Here is a 21790-nt window from a genome sequence, read left to right on the forward strand (position 1 = left end):
GTCCAACCCCCTGCCCAAAGGAGGACCAATCCCCAACTAAATCATCCCAGCCAGGGCTTTGTCAAGCCTGATCTTAAAAACTTCTAAGGAAGGAGATTCCACCACCTCCCGAGGAAACCCATTCCAGTGTTTCACCACCCTCCTAGTGAAAAAGTTTCTCCTAATATCCAAGCTAAATCTCCCCCACTGCAACTTCACCATTACTCCTTGTCCTGTCATCTGCTGTCACTGAGAATAGTCTAGATCCGTCCTTTTTGGATCCACCTTCATTTAGTTCAAAGCAGCTATGACATCCCCCCTCATTCTTCTCTTCCGTAGACTAAACAATCCCAGTTCCCTCAGCCTCTCCTCATAAGACATGTGTTCCAGACCCCGAATCATTTTTGTTGCCCTTCACTGGACTCTCTCCAATTTCTCCACATCCTTCTTGTAGTGTGGGGCCCAAAACTGGACACAGTACTCCAGATGAGGCCTCACCAGTGTCGAATAGAGGGGAACGATCACATCCCTCGATCTGCTGGCAATGCCCCTACTTATACAGCCCAAAATGCCATTGGCCTTCTTGGCAACAAGGGCACACTGTTGACTCATATCCAGCTTCTCATCCACTGTCACCCCAGGTCCTTCTCTGCAGAACTGCTGCCGAGCCATTCGGTCCCTAGTTTGTAGCGGTACATTGGATTCTTCCATCCTAAGTGCAGGACTCTGCACTTGTCCTTTGTTGAACCTCCTCAGATTTCTTTTGGCCCAATCCTCCAATTTGTCTAGGGCCCTTTGTATCCTACCCTACCCTCCAGCGTATCTACCTCTCCTCCCAGTTTAGTGTCTTCCGCAAACTTGCTGAGGGTGCAATCCACACCATCCTCCAGATCATTTTTGAAGATATTGAACAAAACCGGCCCCAGGACCGACCCTTGGGGCACTCCGCTAGATACCGACTGCTAACTAGACATGGAGCCATTGATCACTACCCGTTGAGCCTGACAATCTAGCCAACTTTCTACCCACCTTGTAGTGCATCCATCCAGCTCATACTTCTTTAACTTGCTGACAAGCATACTGTGGGAGACCGTGTCAAAAGCTTTGCTAAAGTCAATTAATAACATGTCTAATGCTTTCCCTTCATCCACAGAACCAGTTATCTCATCATAAAAGGCAATTAGATTAGTCAGGCATGACTTTCCCTTGGTGAATCCATGCTGACTGTTCCTGATCACTTTCCTCTCCTCCAAGTGCTTCAGAATTGATTCCTTGAGGACCTGCGCCATGATTTTTCCGGGGACTGAGGTGAGGCTGACTGGCCTGTAGTTCCCCGGATCCTTCTTCTTCCCTTTTTTAAAGATTGGCACTACATTAGCCCTTTTCCAGTCATCCAGGACTTCCCCCGTTCGCCATGAGTTTTCAAAGATAATGGCCAATGGCTCTGCAATCACAGCCGCCAATTCCTTTAGCACTCTCGGATGCAACGCATCCGGCCCCATGGACTTGTGCACATCCAGCTTTTCTAAATAGTCCCGAACCACTTCTTTCTCCACAGAGGGCTTGCCACCTCCGCCCCATGCTGTGCTGCCCAGTGCAGCGGTCTGGGAGCTGACCTCGTGAAGACAGAGGCAAAAAAATCATTGAGTACATTAGCTTTTTCCACCTCCTCTGTCACTAGGTTGCCTCCCTCATTCAGTAAGGGGCCCACACTTTCCTTGGCTTTCTTCTTGTTGCCAACATACCTGAAGAAACCCTTCTTGTTACTCTTAACATCTCTCGCTAGCTACAACTCCAGGTGTGATTTAGCCTTTTTGATTTCATTCCTACATGCCCGAGCAATATTTTTATACTCATCCCTGGTCATTTGTCCAATCTTCCACTTCTTGGAAGCCTCTTTTTTGTGTTTAAGGTCAGCAAGGATTTCACTGTTAAGCCAAGCTGGTCGCCTGCCATATTTACTATTCTTTCTACACATCGGGATGGTTTGTCCCTGTAACCACAATAAGGATTCTGTAAAGTACATCCAGCTCTCCTGGACTCCTTTCCCCCTCATGTTATTCTCCCAGGGGATCCTGCCCATCAGTTCCCAGAAGGAGTCAAAGTCTGCTTTTCTGAAGTCCAGGGTCCGTATTCTGCTGCTTTCCTTTCCTCCTTGTGTCAGGATCCTGAACTTGACCATCTCATGGTCACTGCCTCCCAGGTTCCCATCCACTTTTGCTTCCCCTACTAATTCTTCCCGGTTTGTGAGCAGCAGGTCAAGAAGAGCTCTGCCCCTAGTCGGTTCCTCCAGCACTTGCACCAGGAAATTGTCCCGTACAGTTTCCAAAAACTTCCTGGATTGTCTGTGCACCGCTGTATTGCTCTCCCAGCAGATATCGGGGTGATTGAAGTCCCCCATGAGAACCAGGGCGTGCCATCTTGTAGCTTCTGCGAGTGGCCAGAAGAAAGCCTCATCCACCTCATCCCCCTGGTCCGGTGGTCTATAGGAGACTCCCACCACTGCATCACCCTTGTTGCTCACGCTTCTAAACTTAATCTTAAACTTAATCCAGAGACTCTCAGGTTTTTCTGCAGTTTCATACTTGAGGTCTGAGCAGTCATACTGCTCCCTTACATACAGTGCAACTCCCCCACTTTTTCTGGCCTCCCTGTCCTTCCTGAACAGTTTATATCCATCCATGACAGTACTCCAGTCATGTGAGTTATCCCACCAAGTCTCTGTTATTCCAATCACATCATAATTCCTTGACTTTGCCAGGACTTCCAGTTCTCCCTGCTTGTTTCCCAGGCTTTGTGCATTTATGTATAGGCACTTGAGGTAACCCGCTGATTGCCCCTCTTTCTCAGTATGAGGCAGGAGCCCTCCTCTCTCCTGCACTCCTGCTCGTGCTTCCTCCTGGTATCCCACTTACCTCAGGGCTGTGGTCTCCTTCCCCCAGTGAACCTAGTTTAAAGCCCTCCTCACTAGATTAGCCAGCCTGCTTGCGAAGATGCTCTTCCCTCTCTTCGTAAGGTGGAGCCCGTCTCTTCCTAGCTCTCCTCCTTCTTGGAACACTATCCCATGGTCAAAGAATCCAAAGCCGCCTCTCCGGCACCACCTGCGTAGCCATTCGTTGACTTCTACAATTCGACGGTCTCTACCCTGGACTTTTCCTTCCACGGGGAGGATGGACGAGAAGACCAATTGCACCTCAAACTCCTTTATCCTTCTTCCCAGAGCCATGTAGTCCACAGTGATCCGCTCAAGGTCATTCTTGGCAGTATCATTGGTGCCCACGTGGAGAAGCAGGAAGGGGTAGCGATCCGAGGGCTTGATGAGTCTCGGCAGTCTCTCCGTCACATCACGAATCTTAGCTCCTGACAAGCAGCAGACTTCTCGGTTTTCCCGGTTGGGATGGCAGATAGATGACTCAGTCTCCCTGAGGAGAGAGTCCCGACCACCACCACCCGCCTCCTTCTCTTGGGAGCGGTGGTCGTGGAACCCCCAACTCTAGCACAGTGCATCTCATGCCTTCCAATTGGCGCAGTCTCCTTCTGCTGCCTTCCCTCAGACGTATGATCTGGTCCACTCAGATGCTGAGGTTGTGAGTTCAAGCATCAGCTTTCTTTAAGCAATGGCTTCTGCCATTCATCTTGCCCGTCGGAAAATACAATTCCGGCTCAGAAGACACCCAGGTTCTCTTCCTCTGCAGAGTGCAGGACAGATTCCACAGATCTACAAGGCTCCATTCTCCACCTGCACCCTGTGTCAGGAGGCATCAAGCAGAGCCCAGAGCACTGCCCATCCTGTGATTCTTGAGCCCCTGACTTCCCCCTCAACCTTTGCTCCCCAAACCACCTTCCTGCACTCCCTCTTGGCTGTGAGACTCAAACCCTGCCTTGCTTTCGATATGTTCATGTGGTTTTTGTCTGTCAGGTTGATGAGCATGTGGGTCCTGTGTGATTTCTGTGGATGCCTTGCATAGTTTTGTGTGCGTGTGTCTGATTTTTGCAGGCAAATTGTTTTTTGCTTCGTATTCTTTTGGTATGTGGTTTTTGTGCTTTCGTCTTGTGTGCTTTTTCTGTATGTTTTGTGTGGCTTTCCCTTATGTACATATGTCTACTGATCAATGGCTCCATGTCTAGTTGGCAGCCGGTATCTAGTGGACTGCCCCAAGAGTCGGTCCTGGGGCCGGTTTTGTTCAATATCTTCATTAATGATCTGGAGGTCATTAATGTGGATTGCACCTTCAGCAAGTTTGCAGATGACACTAAACTGGGAGGAGTGGTAGATACAGAGGGACCTAGACAAATTGGAGGATTGGGCCAAAAGAAATCTGAGGAGGTTCAACAAGGACAAGTGCAGAGTCCTGCACTTAGGACAGAAGAATCCAATGCACCGCTACAGACTAGGGACCGAATGGCTAGGCAGCAGTTCTGCAGAGAAGGACCTAGGGATGACAGTGGACGAGAAGCTGGATATGAGTCAAGAGTGTGCCCTTGTTGCCAAGAACGCCAATGGCATTTTGGGCTGTATAAGTAGGGGCATTGCCAGCAGATCGAGGGACGTGATCATTCCCCTCTATTCGACATTGGTGAGGCCTCATCTGGAGTACTGTGTCCAGTTTTGGGCCCCACGCTACAAGAAGGATGTGGATAAATTGGAGAGAGTCCAACGAAGGGCAACAAAAATGATTAGGGGACTGGAACACATGACCTATGAGCAGAGGCTGAGGGAACTGGGATTGTTTAGTCTACAGAAGAGAAGAATGAGGGGGGATTTGATAGCTGCTTTTAGCTACCTGAAAGGTGGATCCAAAGAGGATGGATCTAAACTATTCTCAGTGATAGCACATGACAGGACAAGGAGTAATGGTCTCAAGTTGCAGTGGGGGAGGTTTAGGTTGCATATTAGGAAAAACTTTTTCACTAGGAGGGTGGTGAAACACTGGAATGGGTTACCTCGGGAGGTGGTGGAATCCCCTTCCTTAGAAGTTTTTAAGGTCAGGCTTGACAAAGCCCTGGCTGGGATGATTTAACTGGGAATTGGTCCTGCTTCAAGCAGGGGGTTGGACTAGATGACCTTCTGGGGTCCCTTCCAACCCTGATATTCTATGATTCTATGATTCTCTGTGTGCTGTGTGGGTCTGATTTTTGTTAATGCCTACAAGGGGCTGTTCAGTGTGTGATTTTCTCTTTCTCTCTCTGTTTGTATCTTCATGTGTAAATTCACTGGAATGTTTAAAAATATCCACAGCTTTGCCAATTTTCACCAGGAATTTTTCTCAGTCAACAAATTCTCACTTGTTCCCTACCGAAGCGTTCACTCTTGGATGGCATCAAATTAACCTATGAAATTCTGAACTGCAACCTCACCTGCTTTTCAGGGATTCTTCCTTAGACTCAGAGGATCAAGAGCTGGAAAATTCACCTAATTCAGTTTAAAGGCAAAGCTTCACTGAGAGTTGAAATTCCAAGCCCTTGTTTACAAAATGAGAAAAAGAGCCAGGGGAAGCACTTCCTTTTGATTCACAGAATAAAGCGTTTGTCATTTAAGGGTTTGTTTCCCATATTTTAAAAGCACAAGGGGTCTTCGTAAACACCCAGTCTGACCTCTTGTCTAGCACGGGCCCGATACCTGCCCCTGAAGAATTCCTTTTCAACTAGAACAGATCCGTTTAAAAAAAAAATAGATCCAATTTTGATTTGAAAATTTCCAGGAATGGAGACTCCACCAGGACTCTGGGTAAGATTTTCAATGGTTAATTCCCTTCCCTGTCAGAAAGCATGCCTTATTTCCAATCTGAATATGTCTAGCTTCACTTCCAGCCAGTGGCTCACATTATACATTTGTCTGTTAGATTGAAGAGCCTGTTTGTAAGTATTGTTCCCCATGTAGGTACTTAGGGAGTGAGAGCGTCATCCCCTAAACCTTTTCTGAGCTCTTTGTGACTATCACAGCAAGGCGGGGGTTTTAAGCCTTTCATCCTTCTCATGGCTCTTCTTTCTCCTCTCAAATGTTTCATCCTCCTTCTTGAACTGGGGACCTCAGAACTGGATGAAGTGGGCACAACAAATACAGAGATAAAAAGACCTTTCGACTCCTAGCTGAGATCCCACTGTTGCTGTATACGTGGCTGACATTCCTTGTTCCTAGATGTACACGCTCCCGTTTAGCCTTAGCCGCAGGAAATAGTCATCAGCACCACCTCAGCTCTCCGTTCTGAGATTTACTTCTCACTCCCTAGATGCCAAAATATCTCCTTAGGATTCTAGATGGCTGTCCTCCACTGGCTGGATCAGATGTTCCTGCTTCCCCTCAGTAATCTTCAGATGATCCGTGTTCTCCAGAGCTTACCCTCCCAGACAGGACTGAACAACCTTAGCTTATAACTAGACCACCCGTGACCTCAACTAGGTGCCCTGAATGCACCACTTTTGAATTCCCTCCCATTTCTAGCATAGAAATGCGAAGCAGTTGGTGTTGTAATGTTACAGGAGAGGTTGAAATGAGTCTATTTCTCATGTAGAAGGCAATGATTGTGTCAGGAAGGGGATTTGAACGCCCACCTGCATATGGAGCCCAGAACACAAATGACGGAAAGACACAGCCTTGAGTTTGACACGTTAGACCACTCGGCCAGCCTGTCACTGTTAGTCAAGCCACTTATCAATCACAGTTTTCTTTAACTTGTTGTGAACTTTCCAGGGAGGTGGAGATGGCATATCTCTTTCAACTTCTAGAGACTTTCTAAAGCACAAGCGATTTTTATATGTCATCTCCCTGCTCCCTTTTTAAGGGTATAAAAGATGATTGCTACCATTCTGAGAAAGTAATGTTGAACCTCAAACTCCTGCCTGGTGGGCCAGACGGCCAAGCAACCAGCACCCACAACTTCTACCACCTTTTGTTTCCAAAATAGCTCAGCCCTCAGTGTGTTGAGCCTTTCTGAAAATCTGGCCAAAATGTTTATTGCCCAAATGGGAGCTGAGTTCTTCTGAAAATCTGGCTCTAGGGGTGGGGGTGAGACCTTCTGAAAATTCTGGCCCATGTGTCTGGAAACTCTAAGAACCTTCAGAACTTTTATCGTGTGCTAGAACCTGATGAGAAAACCTTCCTTCTGTCGATCTCAGCAGAGATTTTCTCATTGACTTACAATCACAATGTTTCATCTTGATCCCAGATTTAGGTATCAACAAAATGCATTGATTGTATTTTTACAAGCAGTGTGAAACAAACACGCCTAGTTGGACAGAGGGATAGAAGTAGGTCTGCCACTAAACCACATTGCCTTTCATCAGTAGCTACCTGAGCAAGGTAGAAACCAGTGGCCAACAGGTGAAAGGCCCATCGTCTATGCTTAGAACACGACAGCAGCTAGCCCTCAGGAATGGAAGAGGCTAATGGTCAGTTTTGCTGAGATGGTTACTTCCAAAGATTGGTATATAGAGTGGGATGAAAGTTTTTTGAGTGAATATTTTATTTGCTGAAAGAATTTGGTTGACCCCAAATGATTTTTTGGTTTTGTTTCAGCAAGAAAACTGACATCTTGGGTCAACGTGAGTGTCTATTACTGTTGTTACAACATTGGTTAGGCTAGCTAGCAAGGGGGAACAAGAATTTGCACCTGTCTATTTGTGGACAACGAAGTACACAGTGGAAACATGCCCACATTCTGCTCCTAGTCAATGGGAAGCTTTGATTTTAATATGGTCTCCAAAGCCCTTGCCAAGATCACGTAGAAGATGGGGGAGTCAGGGAAAAACCGTCAATTTGTTCAAATTGCAAGAGAAGAATAAATTAAGGTGTTTTGCTGTAAAGTCACTTTTCCCTGACTGGGAATTGAACCCAGGCCGTGGTGGTGAGAGCGCCAAATTCTAACCACTAGACCACCAGGGAGAAGATGGGGCTGTTGTTCTTCTCAGCTGTGCTACACTTCCTTAGGCTATTTTCTCTCCAATTGCTGAAGCTGCTCCTTTGTCCATTCCCTGAGCGGCTAAGAGCAGAGCGGGCAGGAACCCCTGTGCTCAGGGTCACAACCTGAGCCCAACCCAAGCCACTGAAACAAACTCAAATGATGCGTCAGCTTCCTCCACTAGGATCACAGAGCAACACAATGAAAACCCAGGAGGAACAATCCTCCTCTGCCTTCATTCACCCCATTGCAACCCTCTCAGCAGCCGACCTGGACATTGAGCTGACAGGAACTTTGGCATAGAGAGCAAGGGAGGGAGTTTGCTCTCCCTCGGTGTGAGCTGATTGCATTCTGACTCCATGTAACGGGGCTCTGAGCTTTGCCATCTTCTGAATTCTGTGTCCTCAACAAGCAGCCGAAGTGCTGAACCCCCTGGACCCTTCTGCTGGGAGCATGGGGATTGTACAAGAGCTGCAAGCCCTTTTTACCTCTCCTTGTCCTACTCGGCTTCCCCAGACTTTCCCCACCAATGCTTTCATCAGACTCTGGAGGAATCTAAGTCCCTGCAGGTTTCCCTCACCCACCTTGTAAGGCAAAGAGTGATTCCCTTCTCTGACACTCCTGGGGCCACATTTTCTTTGAGGAGCTTCTCCCCAGGGGGTCTGATGTCCTGCAAAAATACAAAATCACTTACAGTGGAATTCTCTCCCCAGAACATCTGAGACAATATTGACTTAAACAATTGAACTAACTGTGATCATCCGCCCTTCCTTCAGTTACTTTGGGTTCTGCTGTTGTTCACCATTTCTGAGTGGAGATTTTAAATCACGGCTGTTTCTTTGTTAGCATGTCATGGGCTATTAGCAGTAGGAGGAAAAATCACTTTTTGTAGTGGTAAACAGGGTGGCCCATTTCAAACAGTTCTCTGTGAGTTCAATCCTTGAGGGGGCCATTTAGGGATCTGGGGCAAAAATTGGGGATTGGTCCTGCCTTGAGCAGTGGATTGGACTAGATGACCTCCTGAGGTCCCTTCCAACTCTGTGATTCTGTGAAAGGACATGTCAGAGGGCAGGGGACTTGACAAAGCCCTGGCTGGGATGATTTAGTTGGGGTTGGTCCTGCTTTGAGCAGGGGGTTGGACTAGATGACATCCTGAGGTCCCTTCCAACCCTGATCTTCTATGATTTTAAGGCAACCCCCATCTTTTCATGGACTCTGTATATATCTCTTCCTGCTGTATTTTCCACTCCATGCATGTGATGAAGTGGGTTTTAGCCCAGGAAAGATTACACCCAAATAAATTTGTTAGTCTCCAAAGTGCCACAAGTCCTCCTCATTGTTTTTGCTGATACAGACTAACACGGCTACCACTCTGAAAGGAAATCAAGCCACTAGGTAGGCGGAAGAAGAAGCGGAGAGGGATGCGGTGGGGTAAATGAAAGCAGAGGAGGATTGTTCCTCTTTTGTGTTCCTCTTGGGATTCTGATGGAGGAACCTAAATCATAATTCGAGCTTGTTTCAATGCTTTTCCTTGAGCTCAGGTTATGAGCACAGGGGTTCCTTCACTCTCTGTTCCTGTCCCCTCTGAAATGGGGAATGGACCATTTCACAGAATCATAGAATATCAGGGTTGGAATGGATTTCTTTAACTGGAGAGCAAGTAGCCTTAGAAAGCATAGAGGAGCTGAACCAAAAATCCCTACATTACCCCCCCTTATGGTCTACTGCAGGGATAGTCAACTATTTTTTGTCAAGGTCCAAAATCTCTGTCAAGATACGATCAAGGTCCAGACTCCAGAGAAAATAATTTTATTTACTTATTATTATGATTTTTAAAAAGATTTCAGGGTCCATTAAAAATTTCTGGCTGTCTTGAGTTGGCCCATGGTACACCTGTTGAGTACCCTTGGTCTACTGGTTAGGAGTCTCCTTGATGCTGCCTTGGTTCCATCCTCAGTCAGGGAAAGAAACTTCTCGACACAATTCTCCATTCAGTCTTCACTGCAAATTAAAAAAAACCTCAGAACTTTCACCCCAATAGCTTATTATCTGGCCGTTTTCTGCCCTGTCCTGTATAAACACCAAAAGGGGCCTTTTTAAAAACCAAAGACTTTGAGATGGGGGCGAACTGGCTGACTCCAGCTGCCTATCTCTATTCACTTGTGTGCTGAATTGAATGAATCTCTTTGGATATACAGCAATCGTGAAGCATAAATCTGCTTCAGTGGATATAGTAGAAGCGATATTGCCTAAATAACACCTGGCTTTTTTCAAAACCAGCAATAGCCACGAGAGGTCCCAGAATCATCTGAGATTGCCTCCAGCTGACAAAGGGCCCATTTTTCAGCTAGGAATTCAACTTCTTTGTTCCCTTTTCTCTGCTTTGAGTCTCTTTCCGCTTGTCTCAGGTAGTGTGGCGAGCAAACGCGCAGGTGGGTGAGATAATATCTTTGACTGGGCCAGCTTCTGTTGGGGACAAAGACAAGCTTTTCTGGGACCTGCATGGCTACAACTACATAGCAAATGCTCATAAGCCATGAATTAGTTCTTCTTTCACACTGGAATGCATCACTTTTGGTGTGACACCAAGAAATTATTTATTAGCCCGTATAACCATTTCTTCTCCACCTGTTGAGATTATCTTTTGACTGTAATGCCATCCTGTATTAAAATTCCAAATGGTCAATTAGCAAGCACCAAAATAAAGAACAGCCAATTATTAATCTGCCTCACCCCTAGCCTTGCCCAGGATCTCTGCATTGGTTTAGAAAATATTTTCGCATAGATATTTGCAAATTGGGAAGTTTTAAATTGTGTCAGCTTCCGTCTAGAAAGAGAGAGTGGTAAGCTAAATTGCTCCAACAGCGATTTCCCCATCTATGTGAGAGAAAGAATTAGAAAGAAGTAAGGAAAGTGAATCCAAGGTAAATGATTCTGACCTTTCCTTTGAAATGCTCGGTGCAATAAATCAGTGAATATTCCTATAAGTAAACTCCCGTAAGTGACAGAAAAGAGGGCATGGGAAAAGGCTGTCAAATGTTGTGTTAAACTTTAATTCATGAGCAAAATGGTGTGGCCATTAAATTACAACCCTAAAATATCGTAAAAGGAAAGAAAAAGGAACAAAAAGTGTGGGAAATACGGGTGTATTTCAGCAAAGGACTTGGAATGGAGGAAGACCAAAAGTGATCAGTCGGGGGAAAAGGCACTGTTTTTGCCTAGTTTTAAGTCAGGGATATTTTGCGTGTGAAGCAAACTTGATAACCACCACACTACACTACAATCCATTGCAGAAACCAGTTGTGCCCAGCTTTGGATGTCCCCTTCTAAGGCTTTCTCAGCTGCCAGTGTATATCCGCTCCCTCAGTTCCCCTTTGAAGAACAGGACAACAAAGAACTTACTTTCCAAACTCAGACAGGCATCAGAAAAGCTGCAATGTCTCATCCAATTTGCCCTTCTCACAATGAGGCCAAAACGCAGGCAAATCTCGTAAGCAAGAAACCTCACATCCACTCCACTTCTCCATGGACATTTCCCTGCCAGCTCCTCGGGAGCAACCAACAAGACAAGAAACCAAAATGCAGTAAAATCAAGGGCACGTTTCCCACCACAGGTTTCACTGACTGCGAAGGGTCATGTAGAAATGTTTTGCCTTTTCATACCTGAAGACTTGGTTATTCTCTCCTTCCCTGAACTGGAATGGAAAGCGAGGAGATAGGTGTGAGAACAAGAACTCCTAAGCAAAGGAAACAAGGCACCCAGCATATAACCCATCAGCAGGAGATTAAAACCTGGGCTACACTACACAGTTAGGCCCGCCGACAGCATTTTACGTTGTCCTAATTACCTCACGGTGCACGCTACAGCCTTGTCCCATCTATGTAAGTGCCCTGCTACACCCACATAGTAACTCCAGCTCCTCAAGAGGCACGGGGATTGTGTTGGGGTCCTTAGGACAACCCAGTGTCTGTGTAGACACTGCCTTACTCACAGGGGCTGCTGGCTGTCTTGCCAATGTCATGGCTTCCGGCTGGCTCCCTTCATGGCTGCCCTCCGCTCCCTGATCCCAGCGGGGCTGCACCTGCCTGGCTCCTCGCAGGGCTGCTGCACGAAAGCTCCCAGCTCCCAGCGCAGGGAGCCGAGAAGCCTGAGCCCTTGGCCCCCGCCCCCACTCCTGGCTGGGAGCAGGCAGGCAAGAAGCCCAGGTGGCCGGCTCCCACTCCAGGGATGAGGTGGGGAGTCAAGAGCCCAGGGGGCAGCTGGGCTCCCAGTGGGCAGCTGCGCAGAGTGAAGAACCCCGTTTCTCAGCCCCCCCACACTGCCCCTCTTCATTCGGTGGAAGCACTCCTGGTGAAGACACACTCCGCCGACAGAAGGAGGGGAGTGGGGACAAACTCAAATTAAGCTTCCGCTTCCTCCATCACAATCACAAGAGAAACTGAAAGAAAACTCAAGAGGAACAAGCCTCCTCTCCTTTCATGCGCCCCCATCACAACCCTCCCTGCTTTGTTTTCTGCCTGCATTTCCTTTTGAAACTGCAATGGCTGCTCCAGAAAACGATCATGTCTCTGAATTCACAGCAACATCCTGAGGATGATAAAAGTATGAAGGAATTCACGGTCCTTTATGACATAATAATAATTAATAATAATAATTAATACATTATTATTTGTATTGCAAGATTAATCTTTCCGTTTTGCAGATTCAGCTCCACATTGATTCTTGTTGCTCTTTGCAATGTATCTATCTATCTTGGCAACAGTATTTGCTCTTGTTTCAGGTGGAGCACTCAGCGTGTTACGTTTTTCTGACAATCTGTGTCTCGAAAATTCTAGCCAATATGCCTGGAACTTCCAAGAACCGTCAAAGTATGAAGGAATTCCAGGTCCTTTTTTATATTACCATTTATCAGTCGTTATTATTTGTAGAGCAAAGATTAATCTTTCATTTTTTTAGATCCAGCTCTATGCTGATTCTTGTTGCTATTTGCCATGTATCTATAGCTATCTAGCTATAAAGGCAACCGGTTTTTGCTCTTGTTTCTTTGTATTTGTACACTGCAACTTTTCAGCCCAAGCCACATGACCCTGATTAATGTGACACCAGCCAGCCATGGGTGATTCATTGCACTGTAGACATATCCCAACGTTATGTCTTCACAGCGATTAAAACACCCAGGGCACCTGTCTCAGAGCCCGGGGCAGCTGACTCAGGCTTCTGGGGCTGCAGCTGCAGGGCTATAAAATGACAGTGGAGACAGATGGGCTTGAGCTCAATCTCTGAGGTCCCATGAGGGGTGAGGGTTTCCAAACCCAGGCTTCAGCAGGAACACCAGTATCTGCACCCCACTTTTCAGCCCCACAGCTTGAACTCCAGAAGCCCACATCAGGTGACCCAGGCCAGCCCTGCTGCCATCTTTATCCTGGGAGAGAGGGACTCTACGGGGACGTCTCCATTGCAGTGTCAGCCCAGGGGTGGCAGGCTGTGCTCAAAGCAGCACCCTGGAAGCCCCATAGTCACCACTCTCATAGAATTAAGGTATGATTTGTACAGAGTCGGCCTGGTGAGCTATCATTGTAAAAGTCGTGATCTGTTGAAGGCTAATACCTGGGTGGATGGTGTGCGCTAGGCTTGTCTGGGAAGTGGTGAAGTTTTGCTCTGGGTGTGTCACTGAAATATGTGATGAGGCTGGGAAATGGCCACCGCCAGCCTTTCCGGTGTGACGCTGGAGGAGCCAGACTCGCTGCTGGCCCAGTGAAGGTATCCACGCTCCCAAGGACTCTCCCAGGAACCGTGTACAATGCGGACTCCTCCGAGACAGCCCGGAGACAATGGACACTGCTTGACTCACATCAAGGCAGAGGAACTTCCTAACAAGTTGGAAGAAATTATGAAAGAGGGGAAGAGATGTCATGACTTGGCCTCTCTCCCCCGCAATTCAACACCTTGCAACACATCTGGAGGACAAAGACTGAACTGAAATAATTCAGAGATCAGAAGAGAAGAATAATAATCCATTCAAATCAACGTCCCCAAACTGACTAGTATTGGTTTCTCAGCAGAAAACTTTCCATGTGGGGGATTTTGTTTTCCCACTCAGACCTTGCCAAGGGAAGCAGAGAGAAAATCTTTGACTTGCCTCCTTCAGAACGCTTGGCCTAGACACTCTAGCTGTGGGTCACTGTCGTGGCCTTGCTGAGAACAGGGGCATTTTAATAATTTGCAGAGGTCCCAGGGTGTTTGGGGGAGATTATGAGGCTATTACCTTTTGAGATAAAAGCTAAGAAATACAGAACGAGACAATTCTTTCATACATCTGGCCTTTAGACATATTTCATTTAAAGCAGGGGGTCTAACATGCTGTGAGAAAGTGGAAATGTTGGAAGCTCAAATAATTCAGTTTTTTCTAGGTCTTGTGCGTGTGTAAATGGCACAACATGTTAATGGCACAAGCACATCGTTCTTAACTTCATTAAATATTATGTGGTGTATTAACTATATCAAGTGGGTTGTACAATACAATGACTTTTCTATGCGTTGCCCAAAACATATTTTTAATATTATTTACATGCACCGAACTCCTTGAACATAAAGTTGTTTATTTCATTCCTGTGCAGTGTGTTGGGAGCTCAGTTAATTGAGTTTATTGTCACTCTGTGTGTGTGTGAGGTACAACACGATAATTTAGTGATGCTGAAAACGTTCCCTTCTCCCTCCGGAACTGCCTTGGAATCACCTTCCCTTTGTAGATTAATCTACTCCTGTGTCTGTATGAGGAAAATATGGTTTCTATGAAAAAAACTCATTGTTTATTTAAAAGGACTGACACCAAACGGCCACACTATGGGGATACAACACCATGAGTAAGAACAGGAGGACTTGTGGCACCTTAGAGACGAACAAATTTATTGGAGCATAAGCTTTCGTGAGCTACATCAGATGCATGCAGTGGAAAATACAGTGGGGAGACTCCTATACACAGAGAACATGAAACAATGGGGGTTACCCTACACACTGTAACGAGAGTGATCAGGTAAGGTGAGCTATTACCAGGAGGAGAGCCGGGTGGGGTGGGGGGAACCTTTTGTAGTGATCATTGGAATTAATTTGCAAACTGGATACAGTTAACTTAGGCTTGAATAAAGACTGGGAGTGGATGGGTCATTACACAAAGTAAAACTATTTCCCCATGTTTATTTCCCGCCCCCACTGCTCTCACATGTTCTTGTCAACTGCTGGCAATGGCTGACCTTGATTACCACTGGAAATCAGAGAAAAAAGACGAGAGCAGAGTGGTTTCTAGACACCCACCCATCCATCTAGTACAGACACACAGACTTTTCTAAGGCATTAACTTTTCCTTCTCCTTTATGATTCTTTAATGCCTCTGGAAATACCAATTCCTAGAGGCCCCTTTCACAGAGCAAACAACCACAGAGCAATGAGAAAGCTGGGGGCTGCCAGGTTGTTGAGGGCAAGTCTTGAAAGGGATGCCCAAACAATCCAGCTGGATCCCCGGCAACCAGATGTGGGGATTAGCTGCACAGCTGTGGCTGCTGCTCTGAGGGGAGCGGCATAAACTACGTGCCTGTGGATGCAGCCCACCAGCTGGTTCTCCTGGGGCAGATGGTGAGTGGTTGGGCAGGGATGCTGCACCGGCTGGGGTCTGAAATATGAACAGGGGTCTAAGGAACCTCAGCATCACAGTCATCAGGAGTCCAAGCTGCTTGGGGTGAGCTTGTGGGCAATGGCCCAACTGGATTGTTTGTGCATCCCTTTCGCCACGTCCCTTGTGATCCACCAGGGCTTGCAGCACCATGGAAGAGTACCCCTTGCGGTTTATGTAGTGGCCGCCCCGCTGTTCCAGGGCCAAGAGAGGGATATGCGTTATGTCTATCGCCCCGCCGCAGTCAGGGAACCCCAGCGCATTAAAGCCATCCACACTGGTCTGCACATTTCCCAAAGTCACGACCCTTGATAGCAGCTGATCAATGATTGTGTTGGCTATTTGGATCACAGCAGGCCCCACAGAAGATTTGCCCACTCTAAACTTATTCCCGACTGACCGCTAGATGTCGGGCGTTGCAAGCTTCCGCAGGGCTATGGCCACTCACTTCTGAACTGTGAGGGCGGCTCTCATTTTGGTGTCTTTGCACTTCAGGGCAGGAGACAGCAAGTCGCAAAGCTCCATGAAAGTGGCCCTTACGCATACAAAAGTTTCTCAGCCACTGGGAATCATCCCACACCAGCAACGCGATGAGGCCCCAGCAGTCTGCGCTTGTTTCCTGGGCCCAGAATCGGCGTGCCACGGCATGAACCTGGCCCAGCGCCACCATGATCTCCAAATTGCCACACGCCGTGCCATCTTTGTCCATGTCCTCATCAGTATAGTAATCGCACGGTCGTCGTTTCCTCGCCCCGTTTTGCAGGGACTGCACATACTGCTGGATAATGTGCGAGGTATTTACAATGCTCAAAACTTCAGCGGAGATCTGAGCGGGCTCCATGGCACCTGCACGGGGAATCCTGGAAAACGGGCGCGAAATGTAGGAGAGCAGAGCGGCAGGGAAAGAGGTGCTGTTTGGTTCGTGGTAGCCGAACAAAGGCGGGAAATGGTTGTCTTCTGTGGCTTTCACGGAGGCAGGAGCCCAGGACAGACAACCCGGAGAAGCTCGGAAGCGTGGCACCAGCGGGAGAGCAGAGTTGGAGGCAGAAGAGTTCGATGAGGAAGAGAAAGAGCAGATAGTAGAGAAGGGGAGAGGAAATGAGAGGCGGATTCATAGTTGCAGGAGAGCAAGCGGTGCACCGTCTGCTGAAAGCAGTACGGCGTCTGCATGCCAAAAAGGCGTGAAACGATTGTCTGCCAGAGCTTCCTGATGACATGCACCAGAAACACCCGCAAGAATGTTTTTGCCCCATCGTGCACTGGGAGCGTAACCCAGAATTCCAGTGGGCGGCGGGAACTGCGGGAACTGTGGGATAGCGACCCACGGTGCACCTGCTCAGACGTTCGATGCTAGCCTCGGTACTGTGGACGCACTCTGCCGAATTCACGCGCTTCAGTGGGGACACCGAAGCCTGAATGTCTAAAATAGCTCCCGAAATTTCGAATCGAATAATTTTGAACTAATTTCATACTGTACACGTACCGTTAGAAAAGTCTGTGTGTGTGTGTTAGATGGATGGGAGGGTGTCTAGAAACCACTCAGCTCTAGTCTTTTTTTCTCTGATTTACATTAGAAAATCTAAAGCAGGGAGCAAGAAGAGTTGCCTTCTCTGAGGCTTGAACTCAGGACCTTCAGATTATGAGACTGATGTGCTGCCTGCTGCGCTAAGAAGGCTTGGAAGAGCTTTAGGCTCGGTGCTTATAGAACCAGCTGAGCAGCGGGGAACCAGCTGAGCAGCAAACAGCAGGACTTTGCCTGGGAGTTCACCTGGAGTGAGCCCACTGAGGCTTAAACCCTAACGACTTCTCTGAGGAATTACTGCATCTCCGGAGGAAGCTCATAGTAGGAAGGTAATATGGATGGGGAGTGTTCAACTGTTGTGACCTGCACTGGATATGCCATCTTTGTCTTTCTTCCAGAGGACAGAAGCGACTTTGTCTGTACAAAGTGCAAGCTGGTCTCCATATTGGAAGAGAAGGTTCAAGGTCTGGACCAACAGGTATCGACCCTGCATTGCATAAGAGAAACTGAAGATTTCCTGGACAGACGTCAGGATATGCTTCTATGGGCACAAGGTTCTGAAGATTCAGAGCAGGCTGCGCAGCAGGGACAGGAGGACTGTGAAGAAATCTGGCAACATGTGACCTCCAGAAGAAGAAGGGGGAAAGTCCATGGACCAGCAAAGCGGACACAGGAAAGAAACCATTTTCATGTTCTCTCCACAGGTACCATTGCGGGGAGTGACCCAGATGATACGTCTGGGGGAAGGGAGCAGAAGGAGACTCCACCAGTTGAAAGGCATGAGATGCACTGTCCTAGGGTTGGGGGTTCCACGACCATCACTCCCAAGAGAAGGAGGTGGGCGGTGGTGGTCGGGGACTCTCTCCTCAGGAGGACTGAGCCATCTATCTGCCGCCCTGACCAGGAAAACAGAGAAGTCTGCTGCTTGCCGGGGGCTAAGATTCGCGATGTGACAGAGAGACTGCCGAGACTCATCAAGCCCTCGGATTGCTACCCCTTCCTGCTTTTCCATGTGGGCACCAATGATACTGCCAAGAATTACCTTGAGCGGATCACTGCAGACTACGTGGCTCTGGGAAGAAGGATAAAGGAGTTTGAGGTGCAAGTGGTGTTCTCGTCCATCCTCCCCATGGAAGGAAAAGGCCTGGGTAGAGACCGTCAAATCGTGGAAGTCAAGGAATGGCTACACAGGTGGTGTCGGAGAGAAGGCTTTGGATTCTTTGACCATGGGATGGTGTTCAAAGTAGGAGGAGTGCTAGGCAGAGACGGGCTCCACTTAACGAAGAGAGGGAAGAGCATCTTCGTGAGCAGACTGGCTAACCTAGTGAGGAGGGCTTTAAACTAGGTTCACCAGGGAAAGGAGACCAAAGCCCTGAGGTAAGTGGGGAAGCGGGATACCGGGAGGAAGCACGAGCTGGAGCGTGTGAGAGGGGAGGGCTCCTGCCTCATACTGAGAACAAGGGGCGATCAGCGGGTTATCTCAAGTGCCTATATACAAATGCACAAAGCCTGGGACACAAGCAGGGAGAACTGGAGATCCTGGCCAAGTCAGGGAATTATGATGTGATTGGAATAACGGAGACTTGGTGGGATAACTCGCATGACTGGAGTGCTGTCATGGATGGATATAAACTGTTCAGGAAGGACAGGGAGGCCAGAAAAGGTGGGGGAGTTGCACTGTATGGAAGGGAGCAGTATGACTGCTCAGAGCTCAACAATGAAACTGTAGAAAAACCTGAGAGTCTCTGGATTAAGTTTAGAAGCCTGAGCAACAAGAGTGATGCAGTGGTGGGAGTCTCCTATAGACCACCAGACCAGGGGGATGAGTGGATGAGGCTTTCTTCCAGCAACTCGCAGAAGCTACAAGATGGCATGCCCTGGTTCTCATGGGCGACTTCAATCATCCTGATATCTGCTGGGAGAGCAATACAGCGGTGCACAGACAATCCAGGAAGTTTTTGGAAACTGTAGGGGACAATTTCCTGGTGCAAGTGCTGGAGGAACCGACTAGGGGCAGAGCTCTTCTTGACCTGCTGCTCACAAAGCGGGAAGAATTAGTAGGGGAAGCAAAAGTGGATGGGAACCTGGGAGGCAGTGACCATGAGATGGTCGACTTCAGGATCCTGACACAAGGAGGAAAGGAAAGCAGCAGAATACGGACTCTGAACTTCAGAAAAGCAGACTTTGACTCCCTCAGGGAACTGATGGGAAAGATCCCCTGGGAGAATAACATGAGGGGGAAAGGAGTCCAGGAGAGCTGGCTGTATTTTAAAGAATCCTTATTGAGGTTACAGAGACAAACCATCCCCATGTGTAGAAAGAATAGTAAATATGGTAGGCGACCAGCTTGGCTTAACAGAGAAATCCTTGCTGATCTTAAACACAAAAAAGAGGCTTACAAGAAGCGGAAGATTGGACAAATGACCACAGATGAGTATATAAATATTGCTCAGGCATGCAGAAGTGAAATCAGGAAGGCCAAATCACACCTGGAGTTGCAGCTAGCGAGCGAAGTTAAGAGTAACAAGAAGGGTTTCTTCAGGTATTTTGGCAATAAGAAGAAAGCCAAGGAAACTGTGGGCCCATTACTAAATGAGAGAGGCAACCTAGTGACAGAGGATGTGGAAAAAGCTAACATACTCAATGCTTTTTTTGCCTCTGTCTTCACGAACAAGGTCAGCTCCCAGACGACTGCACTGGGCAGCACAGCTTTGCACCAACGTCCACATTTCAGACCTTCCTCTCATGGCACTTTCCATGTGAATTAGGACAAGCAAGCTGGGGAAGCTCCATGGGGTAATAGAAACTAGGGCAAACCTCACTCAAGATGTGGCTTTCCAGCAATGAGACTCCAGTCCATTTTAACAGGAAGAAAATCTCCTCTATTCTGGTTTAGCCGCATTTGACTCCTTCTGCCCGTCTTCTTCCTCCCCCATCAGTCCCTTTCCTTCCCCATTGGGGCTATGCAGAGGGGAGCCCCAGTCAGTGTCTGTCACCGAGAGTCTGTATCCCATAAGGGGAGGGAGGGGTCGCTGTAAAGCATTGATAATGGAGAGGGGAGGGGTGTGTGTGGTTAGGGGGAGAAAGGCTGGAGAACTAACAGTGGGGCCCAGAGAGATTCCCCCACAGACTGAGGAGATCCCCTGCTGCCCACCATCACCCAGCTCTGGGAAGAACAACTTGGGATTGCTTGGGGAAGCCACCTTTAAGAACACAAGTGTTCCATGCCAGTTACATTTTAATAAGACCAAAGCCGCCTCAAACCCAGTGTCACAATCACTGGGACGACTTTGTCCTGACATTTTACCGGCCGCAGCCACAAAGCGAGTCAAATTACGGCTCCCGTTCGGCATCAAGGCCCACAGACGAACCCGGAGGCTTTTCCTTCCTCAGGTTCTGCCGTCATTTCATTGCTGGCCTGTTCCGAGATTCATCGTTGTGCAAAGCAGCGTCAGGCCCTGAAACTGGACGAGCCCAGAACAGAGGCTGCCTTCATTTAACTTTCCAAAAACCAACCCGCCAAAATGTGGATTAGCACCCATGCTCCTCCAGCCGCAGGGGAGGCGCCTCATCTGGGCCCCTGGTGCCTGTGCTCCAGCAACATAAGACCACAGGGGCCTGGCTCCACCAAAGTCCGGGGCCCGGTGTCTCCCCCAGCCCCGCCTGCTGCCCCCGGGCAATTTAAAAGGGCCCAGGAACCATCACCGGCAGCACAAGGGGGCTAAGGCGGCTTCCTGCCCACCCTCGCTCCGTGTAACCCTTCTGCCCGTCAGAGTTGGCAGCAACAAGGGCCGGGTTCAGTATCTAGGGGATCCATTCCAATAACACAGTGCAAACCGGCTCGAGCCCCCACCCAGTGACCTGGGACAAATATGTACCACCCCCGCTGGGCGCCTCCCAGAGGCAATCCTTCCCCTCTCGCAAGCACCTAGTCTGAGTGTAGCAAAAAGCCTTTTAATAACAGAGAGAAACAATGTGGCATTATGTTGGGGAAACAGCACCAACAGGATTCATAACACAACCGACGAGCAAAAAAAAACCCACCCCAAGCAAACTGGGGCATGCCCTTTCCCTTTGGTTCTTGAGTCCAGCAACCCCAAATCACCCAAAGTCCCAAAAGTCCAATGACCCAAAAGTCTCTGTCCCTGGTCAGGGCAGCCCCAAAGTTCAAAAGTTTATCTGCAGAGCTTTACCTCCCAACCTGGGTGGAGATGGGGGCGGGGGTAAGAGGCACCTTACATGATCTGAAGCTGACCGCCCCACAGCTCCATAGGCCTCCACTCCACCAGCCGCCCCACGAACTGCTTCGCTCAGCTCCGCTCCGCAGCCCACCAGCAGCTCCCAGCGTCCCACGAACTGCTCCACCAGCCTGTCCACGAGGCACTCCAGCCGTCCCGCAAACTTCTCCACAATAGATCTTCAGGCTCCCCCACTACTTAACACAACGCTCAGTGATTTCGGCTCTTACTCAGTTCAGCTCTTTGGTGAAGTCTGCTTGTAGTAGGGGAGCCTCAGTGCTGGGACACCATTAGCCCAAAATGAGCTTAGCAGCCTGTAACTAGAGTCCTAACGGAATCAAAATTAGCTCTGAGATTCCACAGTGGAGAGAAAAGGAAGAGCAATTAGCATGTAAGGCCATCACCAAGGGACCCATGGCACCAAGTATTAATACTTACCCCCAACCTCTCTCCATTCACAGCATTTTGGAACCCATGACCCTTGCC

At 48.3% G+C, this 21790-nt stretch overlaps 1 protein-coding gene and 2 non-coding genes across 3 annotated transcripts in view; 1 reads left to right on the forward strand and 2 right to left on the reverse strand.

Moving 5' to 3' along the window:
- LOC144930023 (uncharacterized) overlaps positions 1-21790 on the forward strand; it is a 285123-nt gene that overhangs the window by 159249 nt on the left and 104084 nt on the right. The window lies entirely within an intron of this gene.
- On the reverse strand, positions 7790-7861 carry TRNAE-CUC (transfer RNA glutamic acid (anticodon CUC)). Its single transcript has one exon. It is a non-coding gene; the product is annotated as a tRNA-Glu (tRNA).
- On the reverse strand, positions 17147-17219 carry TRNAM-CAU (transfer RNA methionine (anticodon CAU)). Its single transcript has one exon. It is a non-coding gene; the product is annotated as a tRNA-Met (tRNA).

Source organism: Lepidochelys kempii, unplaced genomic scaffold (assembly GCF_965140285.1).
Source record: "Lepidochelys kempii isolate rLepKem1 unplaced genomic scaffold, rLepKem1.hap1 scaffold_29, whole genome shotgun sequence".
Taxonomy (NCBI): domain Eukaryota; kingdom Metazoa; phylum Chordata; order Testudines; family Cheloniidae; genus Lepidochelys; species Lepidochelys kempii.